A 15,704-nucleotide genomic window follows, 5' to 3' on the forward strand; every position below is an offset into this window, starting at 1 on the left:
CGCCACGCTATATACTGTACATCTGGTGTCTTTCCATAGACCCCCTCCGGTTTGGCATAGAGTAGGGATTATCCCTCCCTCCCCATCCAATGCAAATTACAACATCAGAAAGATCAGATCCAAGAAGGAAGACCCTGGCGGAGCGGGCGACTGTCCCAGGTTGGTGCTGATGCAGAATGCCTCCCTTTACCTCATATGACCCTTCTCATTTCAGGAGGTGATGGGTGACATCTGAGCTGTCAGACGGCGGCGACGGGTCCAGGGGCAGCTGTGGGCATCCTGGTTAGCACTGACTCAGGGATGAGTGACGTCACTGGGGCAAAGAGGGAGCTGGTGATGATGAAGCGACTGCTGCAAGACACCGGTCCTCTGCATGCTGCACACTGACATGAATACTGATCAGCTCTCCCCCGCTGACTCTACCTGCACCAGGAGATTAACCCTCAGGATAAAACTAGTCATCGCTAACTGGAGATATTACCCTGCTATGAAGTTACTAACGCTCAGAAAGGACTCAAAATAAATATTTAGTATGTGCCAATATGTCTATTGTGTGGTGTGAGGGTATACTGCACCGTCTGACATCACACACACACCGTATGTAACCCGCATAATCCAGCAATACTGCATTATATATATATATGAACCAACATACACAGTATATACTACATCCTACATCACCATCTCATATACAAGATACATCCAGTACAAGCGGTGAAGTTGTGGACAGCTTTGGGTGTCGTCAGAGTCTACGTTGGAAAAAGTTAGTAATCCAGATACCAAAATAGAATAATAAATATAATAAACAGGGTTTTTCCTACTCATGTTCTCTACACAGGATAAGTCTGTGATCTGTCGGGGTTTGACACTGGGTCACTGTACAGATCAGCACACACTTGAATACGTTGGGCACACGGAGACTGCTGCATCAGCTGATCTGTGCGGGTCCCAGTGTCGGATAGGTCATCAATATGAAAAATCAACTTGGGGCTGGAAAACCCCTGAAAAGAAGAAAAAAATCTGTGTTTTTACAACGCGAGCCCTCAGACTTAATGATTTTTTATGACGTTATACCATTGTCAACATTGCAAAATGCCCCATGCCCTCGCTTTCCCTTTGCACCCTGCAAGCCCACTCCAGCTTTTCACATGCACTTAAAGTTTTGCAACTTTTTTGGTGCATTTTACTAGAACTGTCCAAGCTGCTATTTTACTGCCACCTCACACATCAAGATGAAAAGTGGTGACATTCGGCCGGGCCAAGATTTTGAGACGCTTATGTGATGCAACTTTTTGAAAGAAGAGCAAAAAAAATGCAAAATCCTGGGAGTAAAATAACCTCAACCAGCAGTGCTATATGTACGCTGGGGCCAAATTTCCTAGTCAGGATTTGCAAAAACCTGGGGAAGTCCACAAGCCGAGAATTTGCATTTGTAAAATATGTATTTTGCTGCGGATTTCACTCCGGCTACACTCAAAGGAATAAGGCTGGTCTTACACGACTGTGGTGATTTTTGTGGTCCGCAATTTGCTGATCAGCAACATTAATTTCACTCCAAAAAGTCATTCCGCAGACGTCCATGTCCATCAGCATGTGCTCATAGAGTTCTATGGGACAGTCCGTGCCGTGACGTGCCATCTGTGACTTTGCGGACCTGCGGTATTCAGTGCAGACCCCGGTCATGGCACGACACACCACGGATAAAATATTCGGTAGTGTAAGAGGCCACACTGAATACAATTGGTCCGCAATTGAGAACCCACAATTGCGGACTAAACTCCGCAACAGAAACTTCTTGCCATAGACTATTAACTGTATACATCATGGTATACACTGTAATACTCCAAAGCACAACAACACGTCCGTATCTCCATGACAGATTGAAAACAATCCACATTTTGCAATGGCCTCCTCTGATGACATGATATGCAAAGTCTGTAGGAAAATCAGGTAAATCAAGCTCCGCCTCCAATGCACTTGCAGGCTGATTAGCATATAAATGAAAAGAGGAATATCTCTGCATTGCTTCATCGGTTTGTGGCCACATAAGTAGGTTTCAGCTCTGATTATAGGTTATTGGTTTGAGAGGCGTTTTGGAACTGATACACCCTTGATACTACGGCAAATGTCGGGTCTTTAAATATGGTGGCCACCAGATCTCCGCGCACACCATTTAATACCCTCCATCAAAGATGACCAAGGCACCATTTTCCCAGCCACTCAAGGGGGCCGCCATTTTCGGTAGGATTCTGGACGAGGTCTGGGGTCGGTGATCCATTGCCCGGGCAGCTGGGAGCCTATTACAGGTTCCCAGGCTTGTGTTCAACACATTCCTATTACAAGCTGTGCAAGTGTATGGATTTTACAATATATCGGCATTAGCAAGGCTTTGTGTTGTGTTAGTGAGCAGACTCCCCGGGGGGATCTAAAAACAACAGCAAAAAAAAACTTAAAAATTCTAATCTCCCCCTTTTCCTAGAACATAGAAAAAAAATTAAAATAAAACACATAAAACACATTAGTTATCCCTGTGTCTGAAAATGCCCAAACTATAAACTTTGAAAAATATTTTACCCATATGACGGTCAAAAACAAACAAACAAAAGAGCCGAAAACGACGTTTATTTATGTTTCGCCTCCCATAAAATTGGAACAAAAACTGATCAAAATGGTAGAAATATAAAGTACATCTGGCTCTGCAGGAAAAGAGAGGCCTAATGTGGCTCAGTATCCTACTATCCTATCCTACTAATATTATAAAAAGTTTGTGGGTTTGAATGTTTAAATGTTTGTTCCTTAATCACGGCAAAACGGCCGCATGGATTTGGCTGGAATTTTACACACACATACATTGGGTCCCGGTTTGAAACATAGGCTACATAGTAGCCCCCTGCTCGCCCGCACTTTGGCACCGCTAACGAAAATTTGCCCGTCGGGCTACACTCAAGGACCTGAGATGACGTCATCCTAGATCTTTGAGCCGTTCCCAGATTGGCTGGGCTGACTGTTTGGGTGGAGCTATCAGACACGATGGCGTCTCGGCACACGTTCAGCTGTGCAGAGCACAGGCCGGCTTCGCTAATAGCCGGCCAACACACGTGCAGGACTGGATCACACATGCCGGCTTAGCTTGCGGCCGCACAAGCACACGCTCGGCCTAGGACTGCACATGCCAGCATAGGTAGCAGCTGCAAAAGAACTGGATCGCCTATAATTCATTGGTGAGTTCACTGGGTCCGGGTGCTGCTCAGCCTGGGCCATGTCTGGTGGTGCTGAGCGGCATAGGCTGTGATGTAGCAGTGTCGACACACGATGTAGGGGTAGGTTTGTTGGGGGGTTTGTTTGGGGGAATGAGGGGGTTGGGGGGTTAGGTTGGGGGGTGCTGGGGGGAGTTTGGGGGTGGTTGTTTGGGGGGTCTCCAAGGGAGGGGTAACCAGCGGGGGCCAGTGCCGCGGGGAGCTGGGGGAGCCTGCAAGTGGGCGGCTGCACCACAAGGGAAGGAAGGGCATGGGTTTGGGCGAAAAAGGGGCATGGGCGCGGTAGTGCGTGCCGGGGGAAAGGGGCCTGATGCGCGGGGGGGGGGGGGGGAGTAGTAAATAGGGAGGGGACCAAATGGTGTAAGGAGTGCAGGAGATCATAGCCACCATGAGTTCGCTAAATATGTGCGGCTCAGCGCTGCAACCAACCCGCAGACAAAGTCGCGGGCACATGCTAGTAGGGAAATATAAAGAAATGATTGGGGTCAGAATATGGAGTTTTAATAATTTTGTATTTTTTTAAAACGTGTTAAAACTTAAAAACGATATAAGGCCGGAGCCCCACAGGCCGGAAACGCTGTGGGAAAAATCGCGGCGTTTTACATTACTTGCAAAGTGGATGGGATTCATGCGAACCCCATGCCCACTTTGTGGGAAAAAAAATTGCTGCGATTCCGAAAACCGTTGCAGCACGTCAATTATATCTACAGAAACGCCGGCGGCTTTCCCATAGACATAATGGTAACGGAAAGTCCTAGGAGGAAAACTCAGTGAACTTTCTGCTGAAAGCGCTGCGGGAAGAACCGAGATGCGATCACGCCGCAGGTTTCCGGCCCATGGGGCCTTATCCTAAATCTAGTATCGCTGTAACCGACCCGATCTACAAGAACACTGGCAACAAAAAGAAAGCGGAGCCAACGTAGTTTTTCTCTATTTCCACCCCATTGTGGATTTTTTCCAGCTTTCCAGTACATCGTACATTTGTCCTGCAAAAAATAAGCCCCTCCCATAGCTCTGAGAAGAGGAAAAAAAAAGTTATGGTTTTTGGAAGGTAGGGGCTAAAAAATGATCGACTTGGGGAGATAATAAAAAACAGAGTAAGGCCGGGGCCCGACGGGACAGAAAAACCATGGCCCCAGTTCAGATCAGCTGTTGGGAAACTACAACTCCCAGCATGCCTTATACACATGTGGACAAAAGTGTTGGTCCCCTCGTTTAATGAAAGAAAACCCCACAATGGTCACAGAAATAACCGGAATCTGACAATTGTAATAATAAAAATTCTATGAAAATGAACAAATGGAAGTCAGACTTTGCTTTTTGCTTCAACAGAATTTAAAAAAACAAACAAAAAACCTCATGCTCGGCCTGGACAGAAATGACGGATCCGGTAACGTAATATTTTGTTGTACAACCTTTTGAGGCCATCGCTGCGATCAGAAGATTCCTGTAACTGTCAATGAGACTTCTGCACCTCTCAGCAGGTATTTTGGGCACCTCCTCTGCTCCAGTTGTCTCGGGTGTGAAGGGCCTTTTCCAGACGCCATGTTTCAGCTCCTTCCAAAGATGCTCCATAGGATTTAGGTCCGGGCTCATAGAAGCCACTTCAGAATAGTCCAATGTTTTCCTCTTAGCCCATTCTTGTGTGTTTTGGGTCATTATCCTGTTGTAAGACCCATGACCTGCGACTGAGACCAAGCTTTCTGACACTGGGCAGCCCATTTCTCTCTAGAATCCCTTGATAGTCTTGAGATTTCATTGTACCCTGCACAGATTCAAGACACCCTGTGCTAGATGCAGCAAAGCAGCCCCAGAACATAACAGTCATGTGTCACATAGAGCTGATGTACCTTGCTAAAAAGTTTAATTTTTTTAGTCTCATCTGTCCATAGGACATTCTCCCAGAAGCTTTGTGGTTTTGTTGGTTATTATTACTTTTGTCAGAAGTTATTTCTGTGACCATTGTGACCAACAATTTTGTCCACGTGTGTAGCTGCAGGATGTGAGAACATGTCGGGAGAATTTCTGTAGTTTCTCAATAGCTGGGGAACCAGAGTTTGCAACCAGCCAGATAGCGCTCGATTCATGGGGCAGCTCCACCATGTTTCCTTTGCACTACTTTATACTATTTCTGCCCTCTGACTTCGAGGTGATAGGGATTGGCCATGTTGGATTTTCACCTACGCAAACTTTTGTTCTAAGCTCGGCCTTGTAGTTGGATTTAAGGAGATGGAGTTGGGACCAATTGTGGGTGAAGGTAGAAAAAAAAGTTGTGGCTTCAAAATATAACGATTCGTTATTTTTAGTGATAGAATACGATGATTATTAATAGAGGATCTTTACGGCTTCTGACTTTTTCTGTCATTTATGAAGGAGTCTGGATGTGGATAAATAGAGGAGTCGGAGTCGGTGGTTTGGCCTACCAAAGCCAAAGTTCTGCTTCTCCTCTTACACTCAGAACACACGCATAATCGGCCGATGTGTATGGGGGTGTCAGGGGAGATATCTAATGTGTAGGTGATACGCCAAGACATTTTGGGTGACACACATCAGCAGCTATTCATTGTGTTATTTCAATAAGCAGCTGCCAATAATTTTTACTCACCTGTCCTGGCTGACCTCTGCTAACTCCTCTGGGTGGCGCTACACTAATAAATACTGGGGTGTGATGTACAGAGTCCCGGCCTTCTTCAGTATCGGCAACAGCGCACCCTGGAGGAGGGCGGCAGAGGAGGGCAGCCAGGACTGGAGCCCGAATAGGTGAGTAGAAAGTATCAGCCACTACTCAGGGTGGGCATGAAGGGATAAAAGGGGTATATGGTGGGTGGGCTTTTAATAAATCCGTTCTGTAGTTTGGGGTCACTGTGGGAAATCACTGGGTCCCTGGAAAAGCAAGTGGTACACTTATATCATCCATATGCGGCCTGTGCTGTTTTTCCACAGACTTTGTGGGCATTTAGACCCTTCCCAGGCCCAGATTTCAGTCTTGACCCCACACATTGATCTAAGTACTCAATATACGGAAGAATGAAATATAATCACACTCCGTGACGATGTCCTAAATTATGCAAACCCCTCTATCCTATCTATAATGACCTTTTTCTAGAGACTCCTCTTACTCTACAGGCCCGGGGGCCCAGTTGTATTCTATTGCTCTACCCCCTGTATATACCACTGCACAAAGACAAGTGCAATGAAGATCTGATCATCTGTCTGTGTCTAACCCCCTGAATCCGGGCCCAGCCATCTCCCACCCCGGCCCTCCAGCCTGACTTGCTTGAGAGCAATAACATAATGACGCCACGAGACCACGCAGCGTGACAAATCTGTAAACAAAATGTGACAAGCCAAAGGGCAGCAGATGTGAACGTGCCGGCTAAAACCATGCAAGAGCAAAAGCATTCATCTCGAGGGTCCGTCCCCTCCCGTGCCTGGTGGATATAAAGTATACACAGTCCTATTAGGCTGCACGTACACCTTCAGGTTTTTGCATGCAGTTTTAGAAGCCAAATACAGAAGTGGATTGAAAATAAGAGGAAGCACAGCCCCTATCCTCTATACTCTCTCACATTAAAGAGGTTTTCCCATGTAAGACATCTCTGGGACCCCGCACATTTCTAAAATGAGCCTCCATGTCCCGCTACTTAACAGGACATGACATGTGAAGACCGTCAGCTACGGTCGGCCTTTACAGAAACAGCGTAACCAGCAGGGGTGTAGCTATAGGGGATGCAGAAGTAGCTATCGGGCCCCAGACCCTGAGGGGGGCCCAATGGTCCTTCTGTTACATAACATACACCAGTACAGTCCTATGAAAAAGTTTGGGCACCCCTATTAATCTTAATCATTTTTAGTTCTAAATATTTTGGTGTTTGCAACAGCCATTTCTTCTTCTCTGCCTTTCTGATATTTTTCTTGGCCTGCCACTTCTGGGCTTAACAAGAACTGTCCCTGTGGTCTTCCATCTCCTTACTATGTTCCTCACAGTGGAAACTGACAGGTTAAATCTCTGAGACAACGTTTTGTATCCTTCCCCTGAACAACTATGTTGAACAATCTTTGTTTTCAGATCATTTGAGAGCGGGCTGTCCATGTTCGGCGACCATCAAACTTAACTGAACTTGAATTGTTTTGTAGAAAGAAATGGTCCAAAATACCTTCATCCAGGATCCAGGAACTGATTAAAAGCTACAGGAAGCGACTAGAGGCTGTTATCTTTGTAAAAGGAGGATCTACTAAATATTAATGTCACTTTTCTGTTGAGGTGCCCATACTTTTGCACCGGTCAAATTTTGGTTTAATGCATATTGCACATTTTCTGTTAGTACAATAAACCTCATTTCAATCCTGAAATATTACTGTGTCCATCAGTTATTAGATATATCAAACTGAAATGGCTGCTGCAAACACCAAAATATTTAGAACTAAAAATGATTACGATTAATAGGGGTGCCCAAACTTTTTCATAGGACTGTATTCTTCGTGGTATATACAAGGTAACTAGAGGTCCCATTGCAGATTTTGTGTTAGGGCCCGGGAGCTTCAGGTTACGTCGCTGGCACTGATAGGTCCCAGAGATGCATAAATGCCATTCTTAGTAGATTTATTCCTAGTTTTGGCCCCAAAAGCTGCGTGCAAAAAGCTGACCGTGTAAATGCACCCCCAACGGTTTCCTAATTAACTCTGTACGTGCCATATCTCCCATAGGTAACCTCAATCTGGGCCATCATTAGCAGTAAATCTGGAGAATGGGGCGCGTATGATAGATGAGGACGCCAACAGACTTGTGCTGCCCAATTAATTTTGCACTAAGGGCTTGTTCACGCTCGCAAGTATATTGATGCAGATGGTGAACAAGCAGTAACCACGGGCTGGGAGTATATAGCTGTCAGTGAGATCTGTAGGGTAGAGATGGTAAATACGAGCAGTATATGTGTCATATAAAACGTAACCTGTCACAGGTACGCAACGTGATTGATGGTCGACTCCAAACAGGATCTTCACCCCTGACCTTGCGCCCCCTTATGTGGTAGTATGGAGGGAGCACAGAAAGGGCCACCAAATATACAATGTATAACATAATATACAACGTATAACATAATATACAACGAACACAATATACAATGTATAATAGGGCTGGGCAATAAACCAAAAGATTTTTCTCTCCTCCGGTTTCAGTAATCCGGCAATCCCCATTATAGTCTATTTAAGTCTTTTTAGGCGGACAGGATCTCCGTTTTTCAGGTCCCCATGCAAACCCAAATATGGACACCCAAATGTTAGTGTGAACAAAGCATCACAGTTATGGCGTTAGACTATAATGAGGGCAAATGGGCAACGATTTACTGTTGGGCCTCGGGCTACAACCAATTTCTCCCTTATTACAATCTGCCCCAGGACAAGGTGTTTAAAAGGGGTGCGGCCTAAACAATCATTTATTAATCAGGATCGAGGTAAAATAGTGACTTTTATTTAGTTCATAATTGTGAATACCAAGAAGAGCGCCGTACGCTGCACAGTGGCTGTGCTTGGTATTGCAGCTCAGTGGTTGGAGTACTAGGTTCCAATCCAGGCTAGGATGTAGGACAAGGAGATTGTACTGTATGTTCTCCCCATGTTTGCCTGGGTTTTCTATCACAATCCAAAGACCGTTCGTCGTCCGATAGGGAGATTAGATTGCAAGCCCTTGAGACAAGTAACCGATGTGTGTGACATCACAAGCACAATGGAGAGAGCTTAGGCGGATCACACATTGATAGGCCATCCACCGAAAAGCCCTGGAAAACTATTTAAAGGGGACATACACCAGACTTTTGACCCGATGACCCAGATGAACACAAGCTTCATCTATCTCCCCGGTCAGGCTGCTGCTCTTGTCCCTGATGTGCTAAACCCCCGCCATGACGTAACATACAGCAAGAAAAGCAGCAGATGTACGGCTTATGGAGACAGTACTTGTGTGTACATTATTTGAGTACAGTATACAATACCGTATTTCTACGTATAGTATATTATGGCTGCACTATTTATACCCAGTGCACCCAGGTGCAGAATTTAAGATCGTGGTTGTAAATAGGTCAGATTAGGAAGTCTTGCACCAGGACCCATGAGCCTTTAGCGACACCTCTGTGTCTAGTACCTATATACAGTGCAAACAGGGCACTAATAATACTGATATATATAATACTCATACTACACTGAACAAAAAATACTGACATACATGGCCTATATACAATGCTCACACTACAGTGACCATAATATACTGATATATATGGCCTATATACAATGCTCACACTAAAGTGCATTCATAATACTGATAGACATTACCTATAACAGTACTTACCTAATGCTCCCACTATAGTGAACTAATAATACTGATATACACTGCGTATGTAGCTATACTTACATATTACTCAAACTACTGTGCAAATGTATCACATTGGAATGAGATCCAGCTCTCGGCACTCCCACCGAGTGGGAGTGCCGAGAGCTGTTTAAAGGGGACTTGAATGGGACAGAGCTGTAGTACCCTGCACCTCCCCTAAGACGGTGCACAGGTCAAAGAGTCAAAGTAAACAATGAAGAAATTGCAGAGCCCATGAGCTGATCAGTGGGAGGGTCAAGACCCCCAACAATCTGATATCAATAGACTATCCAAAGCCTGGAAAATATCTTAATAAAGGGGTTTTCCTAGACTTGTAGATAGATGGCCTATCCTTAGGATATGTGATCCTTGTGGGTCTGACAATTGGGACCCCTGCTGATCAGCGGTTGCCTCTTCCCTGTGCTGATGACGTCATGCTCATCAGTCTCACAGTACAGCATCATTCCCTTGGATGGAACTGAGCTGTAATAATAATATTAGTATAGAGTTTGGGTGATCACTGTGGTCTCTTCACCCAGCTGATCACCAGAGGTGCCAGGTATCGGACCCCCACCATGACCTGATGACCCATGATAAGAACAGGTAACCAATAAGTATGCCATGGAAAAACCCTGTTAATTGTTTACAGGAAGGTTCTTTGCAGAAGTAAAGCTCGTAACTCCTGGGGATCACTGCAAAATCTGTAATGGGGCCCCAATTTACCTTTGGGGTCCCCTCTGGGTCCAGGGCCTGGTAGTGCCTGCTACCACTGCACTTGTTATTGCTACGCCCTTGGTTCTTCATAACACATTGGAGCAAAGTGAACCAACTTCATTTTGGAGAGATCGGAAGCCTGTCATATGTATAGGGGGGGCCTCCAACCTCTGCTTTGAGAGATTTGTCCTCTCCTAACAGCTGTGGTCATACATGTCACCCCTCCTATCTAGTGCACCTAAAGCCCCTTGTATCAGCCTCCATCAGGACACGAAGCGTTAACGCGCCAGCAGTCTGTATGAGTCAAACCCACACAAATGGACCGTTCTAAATTATGCATCGGGGTTTAATTAAAACTGGGTAATTCTGTCGTACGACCGCCCGGCCGCCATCGGCGCATTAACTGCAAGTGTTTTAAGGTAAATACTTCTGAATCACCAATGTGCCTTTCAGTTAAGATATTAATCAATGTGAAGCGCCGCGGCCTATAAAAGCTCCGTCTTCACATGTAATTTGTCATCTGGCTCAGACGGAAGTGAACGCGAGACGATTCATGAATGGAGACGGCCTGTTTCTAGTGAGGCTCTGGGTGGCCCAAGGCAGATTATCTCCTGGGTCTCAGATGGAGCACAATAATACCGTGTGTGGCTCTGAAGCGCTGTGTGGGTGTATAGATGTGATAGAGAACAGCAATGTGCCCGGCACTGATCGGATACACTGGAAGGATACAATGTAACACCAAGTGTAAACCAGATAGGATGTATGTGCATGGTAGGGACGTACAGTAAAGCCTGCAGGATGATACCGTACGTATGACATCAGTAATAGCATCATGTAATGGGTTATCATGTAAGTGATATGTTCTGTACATCCAGCGGGTGGGCGTCATGCACACATATAACATAGGGCTTCATAGGGATGTCACTTGTGATGTGTTTCTATTACGTGTGGTGTGTACAGTAGGTATATGGGCTTAGTGTAAGGCTGGGAGATATAAGAATGTGATGAAGTATATAATCTATATACAGAGAGTGTGGGCTACAGGTGGGTACAGGGAGATACATGATGCGGAAGAAGACATAATAGAGTGATGAATGTATAGAATATGTAATGCCACCTGTGATGTCACTATACTGACATCAGTGTAACATGAGCAATGGAACTGACTGTACGGTACTGCCATTATTGCCACGTGCAACAGGCCTTGTGCTAAATGTGTAATAGGGAAAGAAGCAGCAGGGTGAGGAAGAGAAGTATATAATGTATAGATAGAGTAGTATATAATGTACAGATACAGAGTAATATATAATGTACAGATAGAGTAGTGTATAATGTACAGATTGTGTATAATGAATAGATACAGAGTAGTATATAATGTACAGAAACAGAGTAGTATGTAATGTACAGATACAGAGTAGTGTATAATGTACAGATACAGAGTAGTATATAATGTATAGATACAGAGTAGTGTATAATGTATAGATACAGAGTAGTATATAATGTACAGATAAAGAGTAGTATATAATGTATAGATACAGAGTAATGTATAATGTAAAGATACAGAGTAGTACATAATGTACAGATACAGAGTAGTGCATAATGTATAGATAAAAGAGTAGTATATAATGTACAGATACAGAGTAGTGTATAATGAACAGATACAGAGTAGTGTATAATGTATAGATAAAAGAGTAGTATATAATGTACAGATACAGAGTAGTGTATAATGAACAGATACAGAGTAGTGTATAATGTATAGATACAGAGTAGTATATAATGTATAGATACAGAGTAATGTACAGATACAGAGTAGAATATAATGTACAGATAAAGAGTAGTATATAATGTATAGATACAGAGTAGTGTATAATGTAGATACAGACTAGTATATAATGTATAGATACAGAGTAGTGTATAATGTACAGATACAGAGTAGTATATAATGTATAGATACAGAGTAGTATATAATGTACAGATACAGAGTAGTATATAATGTATAGATACAGAGTAGTGTATAATGTACAGCTACAGAGTAGTATATAATGTACAGATACAGAGTAGTATATAATGTATAGATACAGAGTAGTGTATAATGTATAGATACAGAGTAGTATATAATGTATAGATACAGAGTAGTAAATAATGTATAGATACAGACTAGTATATAATGTATAGATACAGAGTAGTGTATAATGTACAGATACAGAGTAGTAAATAATATATAGATACAGAGTAGTGTATAATGTACAGATACAGAGTAGTATATAATGTATAGATACAGAGTAGTGTATAATGTACAGATACAGAGTAGTATATAATGTATAGATACAGAGTAGTATATAATGTATAGATACAGAGTAGTGTATAATGTATAGATACAGACTAGTATATAATGTATAGATACAGGGTAGTGTATAATGTATAGATACAGAGTAGTAAATAATGTATAGATACAGAGTAGTGTATAATGTACAGATACAGAGTAGTAAATAACGTATAGATACAGAGTAGTATAAAATGTATAGATACAGAGTAGTGTATAATGTATAGATACAGAGTAGTGTATAATGTACAGATACAGAGTAGTATATAATGTAGATATAGAGTAGTATATAATGACAAGATACAGAGTAGTATATAATGTACAGATACAGAGTAGTATATAATGTATAGATACAGAGTAGTATATAATGTATAGATACAGAGTAATGTACAGATACAGAGTAGTATATAATGTACAGATAAAGAGTAGTATATAATGTATAGATACAGAGTAGTATATAATATATAGATACAGAGTAATGTACAGATACAGAGTAGAATATAATGTACAGATAAAGAGTAGTATATAATGTATAGATACAGAGTAGTGTATAATGTAGATACAGACTAGTATATAATGTATAGATACAGGGTAGTGTATAATGTATAGATACAGAGTAGTAAATAATGTATAGATACAGACTAGTATATAATGTATAGATACAGAGTAGTGTATAATGTACAGATACAGAGTAGTGTATAATGTACAGATAAAGAGTAGTATATAATGTATAGATACAGAGTAGTATATAATGTACAGATACAGAGTAGTATATAATGTATAGATACAGAGTAGTATATAATGTATAGATACAGAGTAGTGTATAATGTATAGATACAGAGTAGTGTATAATGTAAAGCTACAGAGTAGTATATAATGTACAGATACAGAGTAGTATATAATGTATAGATACAGAGTAGTGTATAACGTACAGATACAGAGTAGTATATAATGTATAGATACAGAGTAGTATATAATGTATAGATACAGAGTAATGTACAGATACAGAGTAGAATATAATGTACAGATAAAGAGTAGTATATAATGTATAGATACAGAGTAGTGTATAATGTAGATACAGACTAGTATATAATGTATAGATACAGAGTAGTGTATAATGTACAGATACAGAGTAGTATATAATGTATAGATACAGAGTAGTATATAATGTACAGATACAGAGTAGTATATAATGTATAGATACAGAGTAGTGTATAATGTACAGCTACAGAGTAGTATATAATGTACAGATACAGAGTAGTATATAATGTATAGATACAGAGTAGTATATAATGTATAGATACAGAGTAGTGTATAATGTACAGATACAGAGTAGTAAATAACGTATAGATACAGAGTAGTATAAAATGTATAGATACAGAGTAGTATATAATGTACAGATACAGAGTAGTATATAATGTATAGATACAGAGTAGTGTATAATGTACAGCTACAGAGTAGTATATAATGTACAGATACAGAGTAGTATATAATGTATAGATACAGAGTAGTGTATAATGTACAGATACAGAGTAGTATATAATGTATAGATACAGAGTAGTAAATAATGTATAGATACAGACTAGTATATAATGTATAGATACAGAGTAGTGTATAATGTACAGATACAGAGTAGTAAATAATATATAGATACAGAGTAGTGTATAATGTATAGATACAGAGTAGTGTATAATGTACAGATACAGAGTAGTATATAATGTATAGATACAGAGTAATGTATAATGTACGGATACAGAGTAGTATATAATGTACAGATACAGAGTAGTGTATAATGTATAGATACAGAGTAGTATATAATATATAGATACAAAGTAGTGTATAATGTATAGATACAGAGTAGTGCATAATGTATAGATAAAGAGTAGTATATAATGAACAGATACAGAGTAGTATATAATGTATAGATACAGAGTAGTATACAATGTAGAGATACAAAGTAATGTATAATGTACAGATACAGAGTAGTGTATAATGAACAGATACAGAGTATTATATAATGTACAGATACAGAGTAGTATATAATCTATAGATACACAGTAGTATATAATGTACAGATACAGAGTAGTATATAATGTACAGATACAGAGTAGTATATAATGTATAGATACAGAGTAGTGTATAATGTACAGATACAGAGTAGTATATAATGTACAGATACAGAGTAGTATATAATGTATAGATACAGAGTAGTGTATAATGTACAGATACAGAGTAGTGTATAATGTATAGATACAGAGTAGTATATAATGTATAGATACAGAGTAGTATATAATGTATAGATACAGAGTAGTATATAATATATAGATACAAAGTAGTGTATAATGTATAGATACAGAGTAGTATATAATGTATAGATACAGAGTAGTATATAATGTATAGATACAGAGTAGTATATAATGTATAGATACAAAGTAGTATATAATGTATAGATACAGAGTAGTATATAATGTATAGATACAGAGTAGTATATAATGTATAGATACAGAGTAGTATAAAATGTATAGATACAGAGTAGTATATAATGTACAGATACAGAGTAGTATATAATGTACAGATACAGAGTAGTATATAATGTATAGATACAGAGTAGTATATAATGTATAGATACAGAGTAGTATATAATGTATAGATACAAAGTAGTATATAATGTATAGATACAGAGTAGTATATAATGTATAGATACAGAGTAGTATATAATGTACAGATACAGAGTAGTATATAATGTACAGACATCTATTTTTGCTTTGTACCATCCCTCTTGCACACTCTGCTAGATTTGGAGGACTAGGCCCCATCTTCTATAGGCCCCAACTCTGGGCAGACACAATATCAGTCCACAATCAATCAAACTTTGAGTCCCAATTTCCCTGAGGACCTGCAGACACTTCCCTGACGGGTATCACTGTGGCTATACTTGGCTCTGTCACTTGCCATCCCCTCTCCTGCTCACATTGTTTGCCAGCGCTGTAACATGCGGCTCTGCGTGGGTGCCCTGATGCCCGGCACCTCCTCCTACAAGCTGCCA

General features: G+C 41.0%; 1 protein-coding gene across 1 annotated transcript in view; it reads right to left on the bottom strand.

Moving 5' to 3' along the window:
- SHANK2 (SH3 and multiple ankyrin repeat domains 2) overlaps window positions 1-15,704 on the bottom strand; it is a 282,554-nt gene that overhangs the window by 75,733 nt on the left and 191,117 nt on the right. The gene's annotated exons all lie outside the window — the stretch shown is intronic.

This window comes from Leptodactylus fuscus, chromosome 7, assembly GCF_031893055.1.
Source record: "Leptodactylus fuscus isolate aLepFus1 chromosome 7, aLepFus1.hap2, whole genome shotgun sequence".
NCBI lineage: Eukaryota > Metazoa > Chordata > Amphibia > Anura > Leptodactylidae > Leptodactylus > Leptodactylus fuscus.